This window comes from Elephas maximus, chromosome 2 (assembly GCF_024166365.1).
Source record: "Elephas maximus indicus isolate mEleMax1 chromosome 2, mEleMax1 primary haplotype, whole genome shotgun sequence".
In the NCBI taxonomy this organism is placed as follows: Eukaryota; Metazoa; Chordata; class Mammalia; order Proboscidea; family Elephantidae; genus Elephas; species Elephas maximus.
The window spans coordinates 225,171,690-225,195,807 of NC_064820.1; the positions used below are offsets into that span (position 1 = coordinate 225,171,690).

The 24,118-nt window shown below is 44.8% G+C and overlaps 1 long non-coding RNA gene across 2 annotated transcripts in view; it reads left to right on the forward strand.

Moving 5' to 3' along the window:
- Positions 1–23,615, forward strand: part of LOC126062113 (uncharacterized) — a 42,008-nt gene extending 18,393 nt beyond the window's left edge. Inside the window, exons 1-3 of one of the 2 annotated variants that reach the window (XR_007513978.1) lie at positions 4,679–4,915; positions 16,608–16,817; positions 23,554–23,615. This is a non-coding gene — a long non-coding RNA (uncharacterized LOC126062113). Of the gene's footprint in view, positions 1–4,678; positions 4,916–16,607; positions 16,850–23,553 lie in introns of those variants that run through there. The other variant, XR_007513979.1, reaches the window with a different exon arrangement.
- The last annotated feature ends 503 nt before the right edge of the window (positions 23,616–24,118 follow it).

The window sequence follows — 24,118 nt, forward strand, 5'->3', positions numbered from 1 at the left end:
TCAGGGGCCCCTCTGTGCCTCCCTGGGCTGCTGCCCTAAGCTGCTTCCATACCCCAAGGGACCTGTTTTCCCGGCCCCTCACTTAGCTGGATGCGTGTCCCCCTGTCCCCCAAGAGAGGCATGGGAAAGGAGACAGCAACCACTGAAAACCCTGTGGAGCACAGCTCTTTTCTGGCACACATGAGGTTACCATATGTCAGGGTCAACTTCATGGCAACTGTTTTTTTTCTGATTGCCTGCTGCCGCCCCTCCCCTCTGCACTCCTCAGTCACAGACCCAGGTGATTGCCAGAACCTGCAGCCCCATACCCCGCCCCCGACCCCTTCCAGAAGGTACCTGTGGCAGCACGCAGCAGACAGCAGCTCTTGCAGATACTCACGTACTGTAACCCCCTCTCCTCCCCCTACAGGGACTCTCAGGAGCATCCTGTGCCTGTCCATCCCCTTCTGGGGCTTTTCCTGCCCTACCAAGGGCCGCTAGGCAGAGCTGCAAAGGAACCCTTTGTGTGACCCATCTTCTGTCTGCCTCCATCCCCAGAGCCCTCAGAGCCAGCTTCCCTGCCAGAGGTGTTTCTCTCCCAGGGGCACTGTGTCTCCAGAGGGGACTGGCACAGGGCTGGGTGACATTCAGACCTCGTGCCCAGGAGAGGGGGGATTGTTGTTTAGGGTGGGCAGCTTTCCGAGTGCCCATGGTGGGCACTCTCCTCCCACCTGGTCCCTAGCCCCAGTACCAGATCCACCTGGGGTCTCTCTCTACCCTGTCCTCCTTCATGGGAGGGTGTTATGGGTTGGATTGTGTCCCCCCAAAAGATATGGTCAAGTCCTAATCCCTGTCCCTGCAAATGGGACCTTGTTTGGAAGCAGAGTCTTCACAGATGTACTTGGTTAAGATGAGGCTGTACTGGAGTAAAACCAAACCAGTTGCCATCCAGTCGACGATGACTCGTGGTGACCTCATGTTGTCTGAGTAGAACTGGGCTCCATAGGGTTTTCAATGGTTGGCTTTTTAGAATTAGATCACCAGTCCCTTCTTCTGAGGCACCTCTGGGTACATATGAACTTCCAACCTTTTGGTTAGCAGCTGAGCACGTTAACTGTTTGTACCACCCAGGGACTCTGAGGCAACCAGACGCACCACCCATGCATGAGCCAGACGACCTGGGTTCCAATCCCAACCCTGGCACCTACTCCCTGGGAAAGTCACTGAAATAGCATTTCTGAGCTACAAGCAGGCTTTGGCTTCTCATGCAGCAGGTAGGCCGGGGGGTCCAGCCAGCCCACGCTGGCTGAGGCCAAGGGTGAAAGAGCCGAACGCCGCACGTGCCCCCAGGCCGGGAGGCCTGGATGTTCAGAGTCTTAGAACGAACTGGTCTGGGGTTGGGGGCCGCCTTAAGGCCGATTAAGGGGAGTGCCCACACTCAGCATGGCTGATGGTGCCCATGGGCTGGTTAACGCCTGGGCAGGTTTCACTTCAAAGTTTGAAATCATTTGCCGTTGTGAATATACCTGTAAGACCGGCTAGGTTTTGCAGACAGAAGCTTATACAGTTTTGGGAGCCTTTTTAAGAAAAAGAACACGAAATTGTTCCGTCAAAATTAGGTACCAAAGTGAATTCCTATTTAGAAGTTGAACAAAAATCACAAGCAATTATTGTTCCTGTCCTAGCAGCTGTTGAGTTGGCCCCAACCCATGGCGACCTTATGAATAACAGAAAGAAATACTGCCCAGTTGTGTGCCGTCTTCACGATCATTGGTATGCTCGAGTCAGTTGTCGTGGTCACTGTGTATTTTCAGTGCCTTCTTCCAACCTGGGGGGCTCATCTTCCAGCACTATATCGAACAATATTCCATTGTGATCTACAGGGTTTCCATTGGCTGATTTTCAGACGTAGATTGCCAGGCCTTTCCTCCTAGTCTGTCTTAGTCTGAAAGCTCTGCTGAAACCTGTTCACCCATGGGTGATTCTGCTGGTATTTGAAACACCGGTGGCATAGCTTCCAGCATTGCAGCGACATGAAAGCCACCGCAGTATAACAAGTTGACAGATGGGTGGTGTAAGAAATTTTTAGAGTCATGAAAATTCAGGTCCCTTCCTTCTGTGATCTATTTAGGCAGTGTACCAGAAAAGCTTACATAGATTGCATTCTGGCTTCCCTACCCCACCTATAACAAACTATAGCTCCCAGGAACCATGCAAATGAGGGACCCTGAAGCTTAAGCTCATCAGCTTCCAGGTAAAGCCATCGTGGCCTGCAAAAGGTACGTGGGTAGGAAAGGAGATGAGAGGTGGGTTTGAACTCCAGGGGCTTGGCAAGAAGGAACACTACTTGGGTTCGGCATGGAGCCTTTGAGCAAAGTGGTCTGGAAGCCCCAGACAGCTGTGACCTTGTTCCCTCCTTGCCTTCCAGTCCTCCCTCTATCCCCAGGCACCTTACATGGCATGAACAACCTGAAAGGGAGGACTGTCTCTCCAAGAGCAATGCAACATTAGTGACCCTCTTCCCAGTGCCACCTGGAGAATTTTATGGGCGGCTCATAAAGTCAGGCGACAGCTTGAAAGGCATGCTGTGAGTGCCCTGGCCTTCTGTCACTTGTAAGAGGGGGGTGTAATCACAGCCCTCTGCTTCAGATGAAAAGGGGCCAAGGGAAGGGACAGGTGTAATTGGGATTGCCTGAAGCACCTACCGGCAGACAGGAGTCATACCTTAGGGTAGACTCTCCTGAGGATTGCCAGCCTGGCTGGAGCCTGCTGGCCTGATTTGGGGGGAAGAATGGACAGAACTAGAATTTAGGCCAGCCAGGAGGCCAGGCCACCCCAGTTCTCAGCCTCCCCACCACTCCTGAGCACCCCTTCCTCCCTCAGTCATTCCTCCCCCGGGCTGTGCCACCTGTCTGCCAAAGCCCGGGGCTTCTGAAGGTGGAGGATTGGTCTAAGTCAAGAATCCTTGGTGGAGTCTGAGCCCAGAAGAACTAGATGGTACCTGGCTACCACCAGGGTCCTGGACAAAGTGGGAGAAAAACGTAGAACAAAATTCAAATTCACAAAAAAAGACCAGACTTAATGGTCTGTTAGAGACTGGAGAAAGCCCTGAGACTATGGCCCCCAGACACCCTGCTAACTCAGAGCTGAAGCCACTCCCAAAGACCACCTTTCAGCCAAAGATTAGACAGGACTATAAAACAAACAATAACACAAGTGAGGAATATGCTTCTTAGTTCAATCAGGTATTCAAGACCAAAAAGGTAATACCTGCCCAAAAGCAAAGGTGAGAAGGCAGGAAGAGGCAGGAAATCTGGATGAATGGACACGGGGAACCCAGTGTGTGCAGGGAAAGGGAGAGAGTGCTTATACATTGCGGGGATTGCAACCATTGTCACCAAATAATCTGGGTATAAATTTTTGAACGGGAAACTAATTTGCTCCGTAAACTTTTACCTAAAGTACAATAAAATTAGAAAAAAGGAAAAAGAAAAAGAGTCCTTGGTGGGATGCATGTGTAGGGGACAAGTAGGGAACTTCTCCTCACACATCCCATGTTTAAGCTTGGCTGTTTCAAGCCTGATATTGAATGGCCTCTTACAATGGGGATTTTGGCAGAATCTGAAATCTCTTTCTTATGGCCAGCACCCTGTTCATTTGTCCGTCTGTCCGTGCATCCATCCACACATCCACCCACGCATCCACCCACCCACCCGTCCACCTGTCCACCCGTCCATCTGTCCATTCGTCCATCCATCTATCCATTACCAGAGAATAGCCTCAGTTCTTGTCTTCAGTGTAGGAAAGAATTCGAACACTGAGACAAATAGTGCCAAGCAAGCAGAGGTTTATTAGTTAGCAGAGGGCTAATAGCAAAAGTACACTTGATCAGGGAGTGTCAAGCGGGCTACTCAGAGAAAGAAAGGGCCTCCTACTTCCCCCTCCTTTTCTCATGGCACTGCCTTCCCTTTTTGTTGACTTTCTATGGGCTGGAACACTTTGATGGCTTAACATTTAACTGCTGAGTCAGGGACCCCTGTAGGGACCATTTCCTCTCTTTCTTTCCTGAGTGCAAGCTCTTCCCTTCCCCCTTACACGTCCATCCATCCATCCATCATCCATCATGCATCCATCTATCCTTCCATTTATCATCCATCTATCCATCATCCATCTGGTCATCAATTTGACATCCGTCCATCCATCCTTCATCCATTCATTCATCATCCATCCATCATCTATCCATTATCCATCCATTCATCATTTATCCATCCATCAGCTATCCATCATCTGTCTTTCCATCCTTCATCCATCCGGCCATCCATCCATTCACCCACCTACCCATCTATCCATCCATTCATCCATCCTTCCATTCATTGTCTATCATCCTTTCATCCTTCATCTGCTCATCCGTCCATCCATTCATCCATCAATTTCATTGAAAAGTATTGAGCACCTACTAATGTGTCAGGAGCTGTGCTAATCTCTGAAGCTACAGAGGTTTTCAAGACAAGAGACCTGCCCCCACAGAGCTCCTGGTTTCCTGATTAATCAGCATGTTTGATGGGTGCCATCCAGGGTTGTGGGTGCAAGTGATAAAATGGGTGTGGAGTGACTAGTTAATTGCCCCTCCCTCTTCATCGTCAAGATCTTAGACTTGGTTCTCAGGGGCTCTGCATTCAAGGTAGGGAACCCTCCTCTTCTCCCGCTCTCCCCACCCCCTTCTCTGCAGCCTGGGAACTTGTCCTGGGAACCTGTGAGAGGGAGGAGAACTGGGCCCCAGGGCACGGTGATTAGCTGCCTTGCCCCTGCCAGTCTCCACAGGAGGATTTCCCCCAGGGCACAAGCACTCAAGAATGCTCCACATTTTTCTCATTTCAACAGAGGCACAAAGGATACTTCTGGAGCTTGAGGAAGCCAAGAAATCACGCCCTTCCAGGTACATTCTTGGCTGCCGTGTTGGGATTTTTTTTTTTTTTTTTTTTGAGGGGGGTGGTGGGCTGCTCTCTTTAACAGTTCACCTCTTTGACTCAGGCCTGAGGAATGCCACCCCCACCCCGCTCTGTCCTGACCTGTACACCCTCAGCCCCATGACCCCTTATGATGACAAGGACATTAGAGGCAGGGAGGGATGTAGAGGAATAGTCTGGGAAGAGCGAAGTCTCACCCCAGCAGAGAGACGAATAAGAGAAAGGAAGCTGAGGCCCAGAGGAGCCAAGAGGCTTGAAGCTCCATGTGGAGGCCTCAGAGAAAGGACGAAGCTTCTACAGAACCTCAGAGAAAGGACGAAGGTTCTACAGACCCTCTAAGGGGCTGCGCTGCCTAATGTGTTTTCTTCCAGAATGTTGGGTTAGATGGATGTCAGCCACTGGGCCCAAGGATAAAACTCGGGCTCCAGTTTCATCCCTGATACATTGAGTGACTTAGGAGTCACTCAGCGGCCCCCTCCCCCAGAGCATCCTCAAACTGGGCTGGTAACAGCTATGACCTCACAGTGTGCTGTGAGGATCAGTGTCTTACTAATTCTTAAGAATTCATGGCAGACAGTACCATACAATTCACCATGCCCGGGAGGCAGATGCTCAGTGGGGGAATGTATTTTCTTGCCTACCCAGGCTCCATCCCTGGTCCAGCAGCCCTGTGACCTTGGGCACATCCTTCCACTACCATGGGACTCGTTGCCTGTCTATTAAATGGCAATGATAATAACAGTATCTTCCCTCTTCCCTCAGTGGAATGTCGTGCATCTTAACAGGCTTTGAGCTCCCAGGAGAAAGGCGCCGAGGAGGTACAAGGTATTATTAGAAGTAATTGGGCATGCAATTGGTTAAACCTTCAAAGTGCCTGGACTCAGTCTCTCTGCTCCTTCTCTTCCCCGTCCCTGACTCACTAGTGCTCTCTCTATTTCACCGCCCACAATCTCTTTCTCATCCTTGTCTCACTGACAAATTATCCTCACATTTTTTCTCCAAGCTCAAGACTCCCTTACTCCCCTCCCCACCCAGCATTCTGCCTTTACAGAGATGAGACCCCAGACAAGCAGGACTAGCAGGGACTCTGGGGAATCGTCTCTTAAGTCACAGCAGCAAAGATTATCCATCCTTCTATTCATATAGAAGGTGCACTATATGAAGAAGAATGGGGCATCAGGATTGGAGGAAGACTCATTAACAACCTGCGTTATGCAGATGACACAACCTTGCTTGCTGAAACTGAAGAGGACTTGAAGCACTTGCTAATGAAGATCAAAGACCACAGCCTTCAGTATGGATTGCACCTCAACATAAAGAAAACAAAAATCCTCACAACTGGACCAATGAGCAACGTCGTGATAAATGGAGAAAAGATTGAAGTTGTGAAGGATTTCATTTTACTTGGATCCACAATCAACAGCCACGGAAGCAGCAGCCAAGAAATCAAAAGACACGTTGCATTGGGTAAATCTGCTGCAAAAGACCTCTTTAAAGTGTTGAAGAGCGAAGATGTCACCTGAAGACTAAGGTGCACCTGACCCAAGCCATGGTATTTTCAGTTGCATCATATGTATGTGAAAGCTGGACAGTGAATACGGAAGACGGAAGAAGAATTGACATCTTTGAATTGTGGTGTTGGCGAAGAATATTGAATATACCATGGACTGCCAAAAGAATGAACAAATCTGTCTTAGGAGAAGTACAGCCAGAATGCTCCTTAGAAGCAAGGATGGCGAGACTGCATCTTACATACTTTGGACATGTTGTCAGGAGGAATCAGTCTCTGGAGAAGGACATCATGCTTGGCAGAGCACAGGGTCAGTGGAAAAAAGGAAGACCCTCAACGAGGTGGATTGACACAGTGGCTGCAACGATGGGCTCAAGCATAACAACGACTGTAAGGGTAGGGCAGGACTGGGCAGTGCTTCGTTCTGTGGTGTGCAGGGTTGCTATGTGTCGGAACTGACTCGACGGCACCTAACAACAACAACAACAACATTCATTCCCCCACTCATCCATCCATCATCCTTCTAGTCGTTCCTCTACACATCCATCCATCAATCCATCCATCCATTCGTATGCCCACCCATCCGTCAATCAATTCACTCATCCCTCCACTCATCCATCACTCCGTCTGTCCGTCCATCCATCCATCCATCCACCATCCAATGCTAATTCCACCAGGCTCGTGCTTGGTGCTGGGGGGTACCCAGATGAAGAAATCAGCCCTGACCTCCAGTTTCTCAGGTTGGGAGGTAGAAGATGAAACTCATCTAGCAGTACAAACATACTACAATGCGCTGGTTTCTCCTGGGGAGTCCTTGCCTTGCCCTATATGCCCCCATGGGCTCCTCATTACCTCAGCTCCCCTACCCAGTTCTCACCATCCTGATGCACACTCCATTCTGCATTTCTGCAAGGTGAATGTAGAAAAGAATGACTACAAGGCCCCTCTCCAGGACCCACTCCTAGCCCCCCTGCCCTAGTGATTCCTGGATGTCATGAATGGCATGGAAGAGCATGGCACAGACAGCCAGGTATGGGTCTTGGAGGAAGAATTCAAAGGTGGAGGCATTTTCATGCGAAGATGCTCAAGCAAAGAGAAGAAGAGCAAGGAGGGTCTGGGCAATCCTGTCAGCTGCTCGCCTGGTGCTGCTGTGGGTTCTCAGTCCCTGCTATGATCCAGTGATATGCATATGAGAGTTCCAGGGTTGGCCCCCAGTTCCAGGAGAGCAGGAATACTCACAGGGTGGTCCAGGGGCCATCATTGTCACACCCTCTGAGGAGCTTGTTCAAAATACGGAGATTCCTGGGCTAAGCCCTTTTGCACTGGGGCCTAGTTGAGGCCCAGGAGTATGCATTTTACTAAATTCCCAAATCGTGTTGATGTTCAAGAACCAGGGCTCCAGGAGTTGGGTTGTGGTTAACACCATCCTGGGACGTTTCCCACCTCCCTGAACCTAATTCTGTGTGGCATTGTCTGTATGACTGAGAGCTGAGTGTTTGGTAAGGGCTTTTGTGACCACTGGGTGGTCATGTGGATTTTCCTCTTCTTTTTCTTAATCTTGATTTCCGCCCACCAAACCAAGTGCCATGCAGGGAAACCTTGGATTTGCGAAGGGCCAGGAGACAATCAGGCCCACTTCTTTCTCTACTCTTCCACTCAGGACAAGAGCCAGGGTTGAGGCCAGGAGAGCTCCAGGCGGGACCTAGAAGAGATCAAGCTTGTCTTCAGTGCTCCTGTCCCTCTCTGGGCCCATTCCCTTCCTTTTATCTGCCACCCTTGCCTCAATTCTCCTGCTGCCTGTCCCATCATTACAGAGGGAAATCTACGGAATGGGGAGCTTTATTTTATGGGTCTTCTGTGATGAACTGGGCAGCCAGCCAGATGTTTTATGTGACAACCTGTGAAATGGGCTGGCCTACTTCCATCCTTTTCTTCTTTCCTTCCTTCCTTCTTTTCTTCTTCCCTCCTTCCCTCTCTTTTTTCCTTCCCTCCTAAAATATTTATTCACTGAGTCATTACTAAGAAAGGCCTCACCTCATGGGACTCAGATTCTCCTTGGGGGAGACACATACAAACAAGCCAGTAAATCTGTGATATGTCAGATGGTGATTTATCAGATAAAGACAGAAAGGAAGAGAGAATATTTGGGAGGTGTCACAATTTCAAATTGGGTAGTCAGGTTTGATTTGAGCAGAGACCTCAAGGATGATGAAGTGCCCCAAGCAGCTAGATGGGGGAAGAGAAATTCAGGCTGAGAGACCAGCCAGTGCAAAGATCCTGAGGTAAGATAATATATATGGTCTTTGAGAAATAGTAAAAACGCCAGTGTTGTTGGGGTGGAGTGATTGAAGGGGACAGCAACAGGAACTGAGGTCAGAGAGGAAACAGGAGTAAGAAAACACCTCAATACTTCACAGATGAAAGCAACAACCAATTCATTTGCTCACATTTCTGCCATCTGGGCTGGGCTCAGCTGGGCAGCTCTTCTGATATTCTTGCTAATGGTCCCTTATGGCTGGATTCAGCTGGTGGGTCAGCTGGAACTGAGCTCAGCTGGGTGGCTCTTCTGTTGCTGGTCTTGCCAGAAGTCTCTGGTATGGCTGTATTCATCTGGCAGTCAGCTGGGGCTGGGCTCAGTGGAGATGCTAGCATGGCTGGGTTTCTCACTCTTCTCTATGTAGTCTCCGGCTCTCTGTGGCCTTTCTGTGCACTCTTTTTTTTTTTTTTTAATAATTTTCATTGTGCTTTAAGTAAAAGTTTATAAATCAAGTCAGTCTGTCACACAAAAACTTATATACGCCTTGCTACATACTCCCAATTACTCTCCCCCTAATAAGACAGCCCGCTGTCTCCCTCCACTCTCTCTTTTCGTGTCCATTTCGCCAGCTTCTAACCCCCTCTACTCTCTCATCTCCCCTCCAGGCAGGAGATGCCAACAAAGTCTCAAGTGTCCATCTGATCCAAGAAGCTCACTCCTCACCAGCATCCCTCTCCAACCCATTGTCCAGTCCAATCCATGTCTGAAGAGTTGGTTTTGGGAATGGTTCCTGTCCTGGGCCAACAGAAGGCCTGGGGGCCATGACCACTGGGGTCCTTCCAGTCTCATTCAGACCATTAAATCTGGTCTTTTTATGAGAATTTGGGGTCTGCATCCCACTGCTTTCCTGCTCCCTCAGGGGTTCTCTGTTGTGTTCCCTGTCAGGGCAGTCATCAGTTGTAGCCAGGCACCATCTAGTTCTTCTGGTCTCAGGATGATGTAGTCTCTGGTTCATGTGGCCCTTTCTGTCTCTTGGCCTCGTAGTTACCTTGTGTCTTTGGTGTTCTTCATTCTCCTTTGATCCATGTGGGTTGAGACCAACTGGTGCATCTTAGATGGCTGCTTGCTAGCGTTTAAGACCCTAGACTCCACTCTTCAAAGTAGGATGCAGAATGTTTTCTCAATAGATTTTATTATGCCAATTGACTTAGATGTCCCCTGAAACCATGGTCCCCAAACCCCTTCCCCTGCTACGCTGCCCTTCGAAGCATTCAGTTTATTCAGGAAACTTCTTTGCTTTTGGTTTAGTCCAATTGTGCTGACCTCCCCTGTACTGTATGCTCTTTCCCTTTACCTAAAATAGTTCTTATCTACTATCTAATTAGTGAATACCCCTCTCCCACCCCCCTCCCCCCTCTGTAACCACAAAAGAATGTTTTCTTCTCAGTTTAAACTATTTCTCAAGTTCTTATAATAGTGGTCTTATACAGTATTTGTCCTTTTGCAACTGACTAATTTCACTCAGCATAATGCCTTCCAGGTTCCTCCATGTTATGAAATGTTTCACAGATTCCTCACTGTTCTTTTTCGATGCATAGTATTCCCTTGTGTGATTATACCATAACTTATTTATCCATTCATCTGTTGATGGGGACCTTGGTTGCTTCCATCTTTTTGCTGTTGTAAACGGTGCTGCAATAAGCATGGGTGTGCATATATCTGCTTGTGTAAAGGCTCTTATTTCTCTATTCCGAGGAGTGGGATTGCTGGATCGTATGGTAGTTCTATTTCTAGCTTTTTAAGGAAGGGCCAAATCGATTTCCAAAGTGGTTGTACCATTGACATTCCCACCAGCAGCGTAGAAGTGTTCCAATCTCTCCACAGCCTCTCCAACATTTATTATTTTGTGTTTTTTGGATTAATGCCAGCCTTGTTGGAGTGAGATGAAATCTCATTGCAGTTTTGATCTGCTTTTGTCTAATGGCTAATGATCGTGAATGTTTCCTCATGTATCTGTTAGCTACCTGAATGTCTTCTTTAGTGAAGTGCCTATTCATATCTTTTGCACATTTTTTAATTGGGTTATTTGTCTTTTTGCAGTTGAGTTTTTGCAGTCTCATGTAGATTTTAGAGATCAGGCTCTGATCGTAAATGTCATAGCCAATAACTTTTTCCCAGTCTGTTGGTGGTCTTTTTACTCTTTTGGTGAAATCTTTGGATGAGCATAGGTGTTTGATTTTTCGGAGCTCCCAGTTATCTTGTTTTTCTTCTGCATTCTTAATAATGTTTTGTATACTGTTTATGCCATGTATAAGAGCCCCTAACGTTGTCCCTATTTTTTCCTCCATGATCTTTATTGTTTTAGATTTTATATTTAGGTCTTTGATCCATTTTGAGCTCGTTTTTTGTGCATGGTGTGAGGTTTGGGTCTTGTTTCATTTTTTTTACAGATGAATATCCAGTTATGCCAGCACCATTTGTTAAAAAGACGGTCATTTCCCCATTTAACTGATTTGGGGACTTTGTCAAATATCAATTGTTCATATGTGGATGGATTTATGTCTGAATTCTTAATTCTGTTCCATTGGTCTACGTATCTGTTGTTGTACCAGTACAAGGCTGTTTTGACTACTGCGGCAGTATAATAGGTTCTAAAATTAGGTAGAGTAAGGCCTCCCACTTTGTTCTTCTTTTTCAGTAATGCTTTACTTATCTGAGCCTCTTTCCCTTCCATATGAAATTGGTGATTTGTTTCTCCATCTCATTAAAAAATGTCCTGGGAATTTGGATTGGAATTGCATTGTATATATAAATGGCTTTTGGTAGAATAGACATTTTTACAATGCTAAGCCTTCCTATCCATGAGCAAGGTATGTTTTTCCACTTATGCAAGTCTCTTTTGGTTTCTTGCAGAAGTGTTTTGTAGTTTTCTTTGTATAAGTTTTTACATCTCTGGTAAGATTTATTCTTAAGTATTTTATCTTCTTGGGGGCTACTGTAAATGGTATTGATTTGGTGATTTCCTCTTTGATGTTCTTTTTGTTGGTGTAGAGGAATCCAACTGGTTTTTGTATGTTTATCTTGTGTCCTGATACTCTGCTGAACTCTTCTGTTAGTTTCAGAAGTTTTCTTGAGGATTCCTTAGGGTTTTCAGTGTATAAGATCATGTCATCTGCAAATAGAGATACTTTTACTTCCGTGCAGTCTTTCCACATAACTCTACAGCAGGTAGTTGGACCACTTATCTGGTGGCTCAGAGCTCCAAGGAGTACAAAAGTGGAGGCTTCCTAGTCTTTTTAAGGCTTAGGCTCATTAATGGCACAATTACTTCTGGTACCTTTTATTGATTAAAGTGAGTCACAGTGCCCGCTCCATACTTAAAGAGGAAGGGCTTGACTGTGTAAGGGCTTTACTGCCTAGAAGTATGTTTGTTTGGGGGCCGCAGATGTAATAGATAACCACTCAGGAGAATGGATCGAAGACCAGCAATGTCAGCATCACCTGGAAACTCAGTAGGAATGCAGACTACCAGGCCCACCCCAAACCTACTGCATCAGGATCTCTGGGGGTATGGCCAGGGTTGCGGACTCTGCAGTTAATTTCTGATGTTCATTACTACCTGAGAACAATGGATAAAGGGTTTGTAGGCTGTTGAAAGGACTTTGGGTTTAACTTTGTGTGAAATCAGAAGCCACTGGAGGGCTTGAACAGAAGGGTAATAGGACAATCACCGCAAAGGGGCAAGGATACCTGGGAGACCAGGAGAAAGGCTATTGCAGTAATATAGTTGAGAGAATGGCGATCACTTGGACCAGGTTGGTGAGGTGGAGATAGTGAGAAGTGATTGGGTCCTGGTAGAGCTAGGAGGATTCCCTGACACATGAGATGTGAAGTGTGAATGAAGGAGAGGAGACAAGGTCTTTGGGTAGAAAACTAGCAAGATGAAATTGCCATTGAGTCAGGGAAGAAGAGAGTTTGGGCTTGAGGAGGTCATCAGGAGTTCAGTTTTGGACAAGTCAAATTTGGAGTGCTTGTAAGACGTCCACCACTACCTGTTTGTAAGTTCGTCATTCTGTAGTGATTTGCGTGTTGCTGTGATGCTGGAAGGGAACCCTGGTAGTGCAGCAGTTAAGTACTTGGCTATTAACTGAAAGGTTGACATTTTGAACCCACCAGCCACTTCACGGGAGAAAGATGTGGCAGTCTGCTTCTGTAAGGGTTTACAGTAGCCTTGGAAACACTATGGGGCAGCTCTGTTCTGTCCTATAGAGTCACTATGAGTTGTAATTGATGACAATGGGTATGATGCTGGAAGCTATGCCACTGGTATTTCAAATGCCAGCAGGGTCGCCCATGGTGCGCAGGTCTCAGAGGAGCTTCCAGATTAAGACAGGCTAGGAAGAAAGAAGGCCTGGTGATCTACTTCCAAAAATTGGCTTAAGGATCACAACGGAATATTGTTCAATATAGTGCTGAACTATCAACCCCCTAAGGTTGGAAAGCACTCAAAATACACAGTGGACACAACAATAAACCTGTTGCCATTGAGTCCATTCCAACTCACAGCGACCCTTTAGGACAGTAGAACTGCCCCATAGGGTTTCCAAGGAGCAGCTGGTGGGTTCAAACTGCTGACCGTTTGTTTAGCAGCCAAGCTCTTAACTACTGTGCCACCAGAGCTCCAACCACAACAATGGACTCAAGCAATATCAACAATTGTGAAGATGGTACAGGAGTAGGCAAGGTTTCATTTCTGTTGTACCTGAGATGGCCTACCTACCTATCTACCTAAGGCATTTGAGCCAGAGATGTTAGGGGGACAGATATATAGGTGGGGAGGTCCATCTTGGAGAGATATAAATTTTGGAATCAGCATATACGCAAAGAAAGAAGAAACCTGAGATGAGGAAAAGGCATGGCCTGTGGGGCAGACTAAGAACAAACAAAGAATGGTGCCTTTACCAACATAAAATCAAAAAACCAATCCCATTGTTGTTGAATCAATTGCAACTCATAGCAACCCTATAGGACAGGGTAGAAGTGCCCCACAGATTTTCCAAGGAGTGGCTAATGGATTCGAACTGCTGACCCTTTGGTTAGCAGCTGTAGCACTTACCCTTTATACCACCAGGGTTTCCTTGCCAATGTATACTTTTTTTTGAAAAAGTCAAAAGCATGACTGTCTTGTAAAATGAGCCTCTGTCAAAGATTTATTGAGGTCATTAACAAGGAAATGAACAGAATGGTAAAGCTGGTTCAAAAAGTATAGAAGAAACAAAAGGATACAGCCCTTGATGAAAGGGATGCTGGAAAGAGATTGTTAGATCACATCCATGCTCTGCAGGACTATAAAACTGTCCCTTAGGGTTGATTTTTCTACCACACAGAAACTATTTGTGTTCCTACAGGTCAAAATTCAATTGCATTTCCATCAGACAGAATCATTTTCATTGCTATCAGTTTTCTATAAGTTAATATGAACCCTGGTTGAGTTGTAAAATACCCTAATCAACAGAAGTCAGTCAGCCAAAACAAAAGGTACCTGTCCTTTAGATAACTAATGGGATCTAACATGCCATTAAATTGTCCTTGTGTGGACTTGTTAGACAATGCTCCACCTGGAAAGAGGAAGAGGAGGGAACCTAGCGCAACAGTGATGGCTGAGAATTGACTGCTGGGTATTGAAGACAGGGGCAGTGGTGGTTCAGTGGTAGAATTCTCACCCTCTGTGTGGGAGACCCAGGTTCAATTCCCAGCCAATGCACTTCACGTGTAGCCACCACTTGTCTGTCAGCGGAGGCTTGCGTGTTGCTGTGATGATGAACAGGTTTCAGAGGAGCTTTCAGACTAAGATGGACCAGGAAGAAAGGCCTGGTGATCAACTTCCAAAACTCAGCCAGTGAAAACCCTATGAACCGCAGCAGTCTGACCCCCAGTTGATCATGGGGATGGCATAGGATCAGACAGTGTTTTGTTCCGTTGTGCCTGAGGCCATGAGTCAGGGGCCAACTCTGACAGCTAACAACAACAACGCAGTTATAGGACAGAAACCCAGGCTGCAGAGTGTAAGCTTGGCTGAGGTCACACAGAGTTCAGACGGCAAACTCAGGCGAGTCTACTGCCCAGCAAACCCCTTACCACTGACCTCACTCATGCTCAGGGTATGCCCGTCCTGGGAAGATTTGCCCACCAGGAGAATGCCATGCCTAACCCCAAAGAAATGATGTTCTGGCAGAGAAGTGTCGGGCCTCAGGGAGGCACCTCCAACACCCTGTCTGAAAATGCGATTTTGATCCACTCTCCTAGGCACAAAAACAATTTGCATTCAAAGAACCTCTAAAGATCAACTGTGGATTAAAGATCATAGACTCCACTGTGACCTTGAAACTCCAGGTCTTCGTATTCCCCACGGGCATAGTCCGCTGCAAGGCTGCAATGTTAGGTGTGTGTGTCTCTGGGCAGGAGGGTCCCCTTGCTATGGTAGATGCTAGCATTTGGGGTACATAGAGCTAGAAACACAGACTTCCATCGACTCTGTCTTTTCAGCGGAAGCATTGAAGATACAGAGGAGAAAGAAATCATCCTACGGGGCTGTTAGAGAGAGTGAAAGGAGGGGCCGGAGAAAATTGCAAAGGGCAGGAAGACTCTGATCCCTATCAGGTTTCCCCTGGGGAGCCAAGGGCTTTATCGCAGCTTAATCGCATGGTTTTGAGAAAGCCTGTGCCTTACTGGAAACCCGTGATGACAATAACTCCACTGATCCAAATCTTGTGTGAGCCTCAGAATGCTCAGGTAGGGTCAGTAAGGACGGTATTCCTGTTTCACTGCCTCCGCCTGAGGGCTGACCCCGTTTCTGCTGGTCACAGGACAGGGGTACGATCCGATCACCCGTCTTTTGTTGCTGACTTTTCTTTGAATACAAATTGCATGGTCCCAGATTCTAAAAATCAAACATGATAAGAGGAACATAGATCGGTTAAAAAAACAAGACAAACAAAAAAACAACCCCAAGTTAGTCATGTATCTGTAAACTTTTCTGGGATTTCATAACCTCACCATCCTTTCCACTTAAAAAGCACTTACCAATAACTAATTCCTTTTAGTTTAGCTGCAAAGATCTGCCAAGGGACTGTCACAGGTATGGTCCCTGCTCTCAGCTCTGGGCGTTTACCAGTCGATTCCAAGTCATGGTGACCCCATGTGTGTCAGAGTAGAACAGAGCTCTACAGAGTTTTCAATGGCTGACTTTTCAGAAGCAGACCACCCCATCTTTCTTCCAAAGTGCCTCCGAGTGGACTTGAACCACCAACCTTTCAGTTAGCAGCCAAATGTGTTAGCCATTTGCACAATCCAGAGATTCCTCTGGGGCTTAAAGTGCCTTAAAAGCTCTTCTTCCCCTCACATCTTGGATCAACTGACCAGACTTTCAGGTACTGATAGGTGTGTCTGAAGCAGTCAGGCTCAGAGGAAAAGGTTCTATTATCTCACAGAGCAGTCTTCTTAAAGGACTTTAACCAGGAAGCTATATTTTCCATGGGGCACCTATCAAATCCCCGTGGAATTCCATGGGATGAGAGGCGAGACCAGTGAGGGGTGGCAGGATTGACAGGGAGGTAGTGGAGAAGATGCAGTTAGGGTAGGATCCTTGGGTGAGTCGCCTTGTGGGCTAAACCTAAAAGCAGTTTTGTCATGGATTGAATTGTGCTCTCCAAAAATATGTGTCAACTTGGCTAGGCCATAATTCCTAGTATTATACGGTTGTCCCACTTTGTGATTGTAATTTTATGTTAAAGAGGATTAGGGTGGGACGTAACACCCTTACTCAGGTCGCATCCCTGATCCAATGTAAAAGGAGTTCCCTGGGATGTGGCTTATACCACCTTTTATCTTACAGGAAATAAGAGGAAAGGGAAGCAAGTACAGAGCAGGGACCTCATACCACCAAGAAAGCAGCTTTGGGAGCAGAGTGCATCCTTTGGACCTGGGTTTCCTGTGCGGAGAAGCTCCTAGTCCAGAGGAAGATTGATGAGAAGGACCTTCCTCCAGAGCCGACAGAGAAAGCCTTCCCCTGGAGCTGATGCCCTGAATTTGGACTTCTAGCCTGGTAGACTGTGAGATAATAAATTTGTCTTGTTAAAGCCATCCACTTGTGGTATTTCTGGTATAGCAGCACTAAATAACTAAGACAAGCTTCAAAGTGGAAAACTTTCAATGTGAGATTTTCGGTGTCTTTCAGAGCAGCTTTCATGAAAAAAAGGCCATTTGTGGTTTCTTGATTTTGAGATTAATATTGACTGTATTAAGTTTCACATTTTAATATCTTGTTGTTGTGTGCTATCGAGTTGATTCTGACTCATAGTGACCCTATAGGACCACCCCACAGGGTTTCCAAGGAGCAGCTGGTGGATTTGAACCATCAAACTTTTAGTTAGCAGCTGAGATCTTAACTACTGTGCTACCGGGGCTCCAACCATATACGCACACGTGCCTTCCTATACACATATCACATATCTGTGTAACCACACATATTTTTTGGTTGTCATTACTATTGTTGCAAAATTGAATGCTATTTACTGAAATTGTCCCTTATTCTTCTGTACTTCTTCATGTCTTCATTTACTTTGCTTGAGTTGTACAGACTTCACCTGTATTGGGTATTGCCTTTCCCATCATCAAAAATAACAACAGTCTACTATCTAGAAAGATAACCCCGGTGGCATAGCGGTTAAGTGCTACGGCTGCTAACCAAAACGTCAACAGTTTGAATCCACCAGGTGCTCCTTGGAAGCCCTATGGGGCAGTTCTGTTCTGTTCCATAGGGTCACTATGAGTTGGAATCTACTCGACGGCAAAGTGTTTGGTTTTTTTGGTACTATCTAGAAAGTGATTCCCCTGCCCTCCCCCTCCCATCCCTGGTAAACATCAAAGAATGTCGCTTTCTGTGTGTATGCCTATCCTTGTCTTTTTATAAAAGTGAGACCGTGCAATATTTGTGACTGGCTTATTTCACTCAGCATAATATCCCCCAGATTCATCCATGTTATGAAATGTTTTGTGGACTTATCATTATTCTTTATAGTATTCCATTGTATGTATGTACCACAATTAGTTTATCCACTCATCCATTGATGGGCACTTAGTTTTTTGCTACTGTGAATAGTGCTGCAATGAACATAGGTGTGCATATGTCTATTCATGTCACTGCTCTTCTATCTCTGGAATATATACCTAGAAGTAGGATTGCTGGATCATGAGGTATTTCAATTTCTAACTTTTTGAGGAAGTACCATACAGTTTTTCATGGTGGTTGTACCATTTTATAATCCCAGCAGCATATGAGTTCCGATCTCACCACAACTTTGCCAGCATTTGTCGTTTTCTGTTTTTGTTTGTTTGTTTGTTTGTTTTTTAATCAGTGCCATTTTTACAGGGGTAAGGTGGTGTCTTATTGTACTTTTGATTTGCATCTCTCTAATGGCTAACGGGAAATCCAGGTGGCATAGTGGTTAAGAGTTTGGCTGCTAACCAAAAGGTTGGCAGTTTGAATCCACCAGGCACTCCTTGGAAACCCTGTGGGGCAGTTCTACTGTGTCCTATAGGGCTGCTATGAGTTGGAATTGATTTGACAGCAACAGGTTTGGTTTTTTTGGTTGATGGCTAATGATCACGAGCATCTCTTCATGTGTTTGTTTGCCGCGTGAGTATCCTCCTTGGTGAAGTGTCTGTTCATGTCCTTTGCCCATTTTTTGATTGGACCGTTTGTCTTTCTGTTGATTAGAATTTCATCAGATATGCCTTTGACAAATATTTTTTCCCAGTCTGTAGATTCTCTTTTTACTCTTTTGGTAAAGGCTTTTGATGAGCACAAGTATTTAATTTTTAGGAGATCCCAGTTATTTGATTTTTCTTCTGTTGTTCATGTATTTGTAGTTGTGTTTGATAGCCAAAAATTAGGTCCCCTAGTTTTGTTCCTATATTATCTTCCAGGTGCTTATAGTTTTAGCTTTAGCATCTAAATGACAGAAAAGACCACCTAAGTCTTTGGTCCATTTTGAGTTAGTTTTTTTGGGTGGTGTGAGGTATAGATCCTGTTTCATTTTTCTGTAAATGGATATCAAATTTTGCTGGCACCATTTTTAAAGAGACTGTTTCTTCCCCATTGAATGGACTTTGACCCTTTGTTGAAGATCAGCTGCCCATAGATGGGTGGATTTACTTCCGGGTTCTCAATTTTATTCCATTGGTCTATATGTCTGTCATTGAACCAGTACCAGGCTATTTTGATTACTGTGGCTGTGTAGTAGGTTCTAAGATCTGGTAATGTGAGGCCTTCTACTTTGTTCTTCTTCTTCAATAATGATTTACTTATCCAGGGCCTCTTTCTTTTCCATATAAAGTTGGTGATTAATTTTTCCATTTCATTAAGGAATGCTGTTGGAATTTGGATCAGTATTGCATTATATCTATAAATTACTTTGGGTAGTATTGACATTTTCATAATGTTAAGTCTTCCAATTCATGAGCATGGAATTTTTTTCCATTTATGTAGGTCTCTTTTAGTTTCTTGCAGTAGTGTTTTATAGTTTTCCTTGTGCAAGTCTTTTACATCCCTGGTTAGGTTTATTCCCAGGTATTGTATTCTTTGGGGGGCTATTGTAAATGGTATTGTTTTCTCGATTTCCCTTTTGGAGTTCTCCTTGTTAGTGCAGAGGAACCCAATTGATTTTTGTGTGTTGATCTTGTACCCTGGCAATTTGCTAAATCTTATTAGATCTTTGAGATTTTCTATGTATAGGATCATGTCATCTGCAAATAGGGGAATTTGTTATCTTTTTAAAATTAGTTCAAATGGCCATAAAAAGCAAAAGCTTTTCAAGTACTTCAGTCACTCCCCTAAACGTAGTAAAGGCTTTGAGTACAGTGAATATCAAGTGTCCTTGACTGTTCCAATATTGTGCACAAACTTAGTAAAATGCTCTTACCCTTTCCCACTTAAAATCACAGGTCTAAAATCAATTTACTCAATGCCATAATTTAAGTCTGAATGACAAGGCTAATCTAAAAGTAACTATAATATGTCAAATTCTCTTAATATTTCAAAGACCTATTTTTTTTTTAATTTTTATTTTGTTGTTACCGAGACTATACACAGCAAAACATACACCAATTCAACCATTCCTCCAGGTAAAATTCAGTGACATTGAGTGCGAGTTGTGCAACCATTTTCACCCTCCTTCTCTGAGTTGGTCTTCCCGCATTAACATAAACTCGTTGTCCCCTAAGGTTCCTGTCTAATCTTTTGAGTCGCTCTTGTCACTTTGATCCCATATAGATAGTTCTTAAAAGAGCGTAATTCTCAAGGCAGACATTTTTTACTCAATAGTTTAAGCTAAACCATTGTTTGGTTTTATGAAGACTTCAGGGGGTATTCTTGCTGTGAGTTTTAAAGATTCTCTAAGGGCAATAATTTCAGGGTTTCACCCAGACCCTTTGGCTGCAGAAAAGTCTGCTGTCCATGAGAATTTGAAATTCTGTTCTGCATTTTCACTTTTTTGATCAGGATTCTTCTATAGAAGCTTTGATCAGAACGTTCAGTAATGGTAGCTGGGCACCCTCCAGTTCTTCTGGTCTCATGGCAAAGAAAGCAGTTGTTCATGGAGGCAGTTAGGCACACATTCCATTTCCTCCTTCTGTTCCTGACTCTCCTTCTTCCTCTGTTGCTCCAGGCAAATAGAGACCAATTGTCCTGACTTGGGTGGCTGCTTGCAAGCTTTTAAGACCTCAGGCACTGTGCAACGAACTAGGAGGTAGAACAGAATCACTAACTACGTTATTAGGCCAATTAATTGGGATGTCCCATGACACCATGACCCTAAACTTCGAAACTAATGAACCAAATCCCGTGAGGTTCTTGGTTATACATAAGCATCCTCAGCAGCTATTCTCTTTTCGGTCATTGTCATAAATATATCTATCACACAACTTTTGCCAGTTCAACTTTTTACAGGTGTATAACTTATTGACAGCAATTACAATAATTGGCTGTGCATCCCTACTCTTAATCAATGGGATTTTTCAATCACCATTGACACCGCTTTTTCCCTTCCTGCCTGCCACTGGTAACCACTGATAAACTTTGGTCTCTGAACATTTGCCTTTTCTAATCTTTTTATATAAGTGAGGTCAGACAATATTTGTGCTTTTGTTACTAACTTATTTCACTCAGCATTATGTCTTCAAAAAGGAAACCCTGGTGTTGCAGTGTTTAAGAGCTACAGCTGTTAACTAAAAAGTCAGCAGTTTGAATCCACCAGGCGCTCCTTGGAAACCCTATGGGGCAGTTCTACTCTGTCCTGTAGGATCGCTATGAGTTGGAATCAACTAACTCGATGGCAGCAGATAGCATCTTCAAGCTCCTTCCATATTGTAGAATGTATTAAGACTTCATTTCCTCTACTGGGGTGAGTAGTATTCCACTGTATGTGTGTACCACATTTTGTTTATCCATTCCTCTGTTGATGGACATTTAGGTTGTTTCCACCTTTTGGCTATTGTGAATAGTGCTGCAATGAACACAAAGTCTCTGTTTGATTCCCTGCTTTCAAGTCTTTTGGGCATATACCTACAAGTGTAATATTGGGTCATATGGTAGTTCTATTTTTAGCTTATGTCAAAGACTTTAAATACCAAACATGCCCAGTAGTTTTTTTCTCTAAAATTAATGTCCTAATATTAATTTTTATGGTTTGATTTTCTTCATTGTTTCTGTTTAATTCTAAGCCTTCCTAGTGTTAAAAGACTCTTGCCAACTAAGAAAACAAGTTTACCTTTCTAGGCTGACTGGAGTTTCCCTTCTATAGGACTGAAGTTGCTTATTAACCGGAGACTTTTGACTTGGACTTAGGGTCTGACTCTCGTGATACACTGGTAACCATTTAGGACCCTCCTTAGAAGCGAGTGTGGTGAGACTTTGACTTGTTTACTTTGGATGCATTATCAGGGAAGGCCAGTTGCTAGAAAAGGACATCATATCTGGTAAAGAAGAGGGCCAATGAAAATGAATAGAACCCTCAATGAGATGGATTGATGCAATAGCCACGACAGTGGACTCAAATATACCAATGATCGTGAAGATAGTACAGGACTGGGCAATGTTTCCTTCTGTTATACATAAGGTTGTCTTGAGTCGGAAGTGATTCAACAGCACCTGACAACAAAATGGCAATCAGCAACTGGGGTGGCCTTATACACATATCCCCTGTGTTTTTGTGGTGCCCCAATTCTGTCTGAATAGAGCCTGCACCTTCTCTGGGGCAGTTTTGCTACCACCCCTTCTCTCCTTTCATCATCAGTCTCCACCTCCTGGTTGACATACAGCCATGCAGAATAAAGACTGCATGTCTCCCTTTCCCTGTAACCAAAGTCTGGCCAGCAGGAAGTAAGTAGAAATGGAGTAGGCAATGTCTAAAAAGTTCCTTCAGGAGCGGATACACGCCCTCCTCTCCTTTCCTGCTTCCTTCTTGCTAGAGCTGGAACAGCCATCTTAGAACACAAGATGGAAGGCCAATGTTGAAGATGCCAGAACAATGCATTCCCACTGGATTAGATTCAGTTTACCTGCTTCCTGCCTGATTCCATTCTTCACTCTCTCCTTAGGTTTCCTGTCTGCCAGGGCCACAGCATGTGTGGGTATTAAAATAGCCTTTCCTTGGATTCTCATTGCTTTGTCTGGCTCCACACTTAAAATCCTGGAGTCAAGTTGACAAGATTAAAGGGCCGAAAATCCAAAGTAAATGAGTCCAGTGAAGGGTGAGGTCTACCATGGATGTGCAAGGCCATGAGATGGGGAGCAGCAGGGGCAATGGCAGAAAACCTAATGGCATAGCAGTTAAGTGCTACAGCTGCTAACCAAAAGGTCAGCAGTTCAAATCCACCAGGCGCTCCTTGGAAACTCTATGGGGCAGTTCTACTCTGTCCTATAGGGTTGCTATGAGTCAGGATCGACTTGATGGCAAAGGGTTTGGTTTTTGGTTTTTTAGGGTCAATGGCAGAAGTAGCAGAGAAGTGTTCGCTGTTCAGGGCATCAGATAAACAATTGGGGACCAGGAGAGGGCAGAGTGCATTGGCAGGAAGACCCCAGTGCCAGGGAGAAAGACTAGTACAGGGTTTCAAAGACCCTCCTGCCATCACAAATATTGTGGCACTACTGGGAAGGAAGTCACAGTTCAACAAGACCAAAGCTGTGTTACATGTACATACTAGAATTAGTCCTATGTGGGACTCTTAATTACAACATCAATTTCTTCTTCATTCATCATGATGTTGTTTATCATTCGAGTTGTGAGGATTTTCAGTTTCTTCACCTTCAAAAGAAAAAAAAAATTTTTTTTTTCACCCTCAGCTGTAATCCATACTGAGGACTGTAGTCTTTGACATTTATTAGTAAGTGCTTCAAGTCCTCTTCATTTTCAGCAAGTAAGGTTGTGTCATCTTCATATTGCAAATTGTTAATGAGTCTTCCTCCAATCCTGATGCCACGTACTTCTTCATATAGTCCAGCTTCTCGGATTATTTGCTCAGCATACAGATTGAATAAGTATGGTGAAAGGATAACACCCTGACACACACCTTTCCTGCCTTTAAACACCACAGTATCCCCTTGTTCTGTTCGAATGACTGCCTCTTAATCTACGTACAGGTTCCTCAGGAGTACAACTAAGTGTTCTGGAGTTCTCATTCTTTGTGATGTTATCCATAATTTGTTGTGATCCACATAGTTGAATGCTTTAGTGTAGTCGATAAAACACAGGTAAGCATCTTTCTCGTATTCTCCATTTTAGGCAAAGATCTATCTAACGTCAGCAATGATACTCTTCGCTCCACGTCCTCTTCTGAATCCAACTTAAACTTCTGGCAGATCTTCCTGCAGTACCAGCGGTTTCTGAGGAATCAGCGGTTCACTGAATATCCAAAAGGCTCCTGTTGTAGAGTAGATCAGGACTCCATTCCTTTTTATGGCTGAATAATATTCCATTGTATGTACGTATCACATTTTGTTTATCCGCTCATCAATTGATGGACATCTGAGTTGTTTTCTTTCACTTTTGGACTATTATAAATGCTGCTATGAACATTTGTGTACAAGTTTCTGCATGGACATGTTTTCGTTTCTCTTGGGTTCATACCTAGGAGTGGAATTTCTGGGTCATATGGTAACTCTATGTTTAATTATTTGAGGAACTGCCAGAATGTTTTCCAAAGTGACTGCACCATTTTACATTCCCATCAGCAGTATACAGCATTTTGGAATGCTGGATGGCAATTCCCAGGTGTCTGTGGAATGCCTTGCTACTGGACAAATCAAGGGAAGGGAAATGTTATTTGCTGGCTGTCTTAGTCATCTGT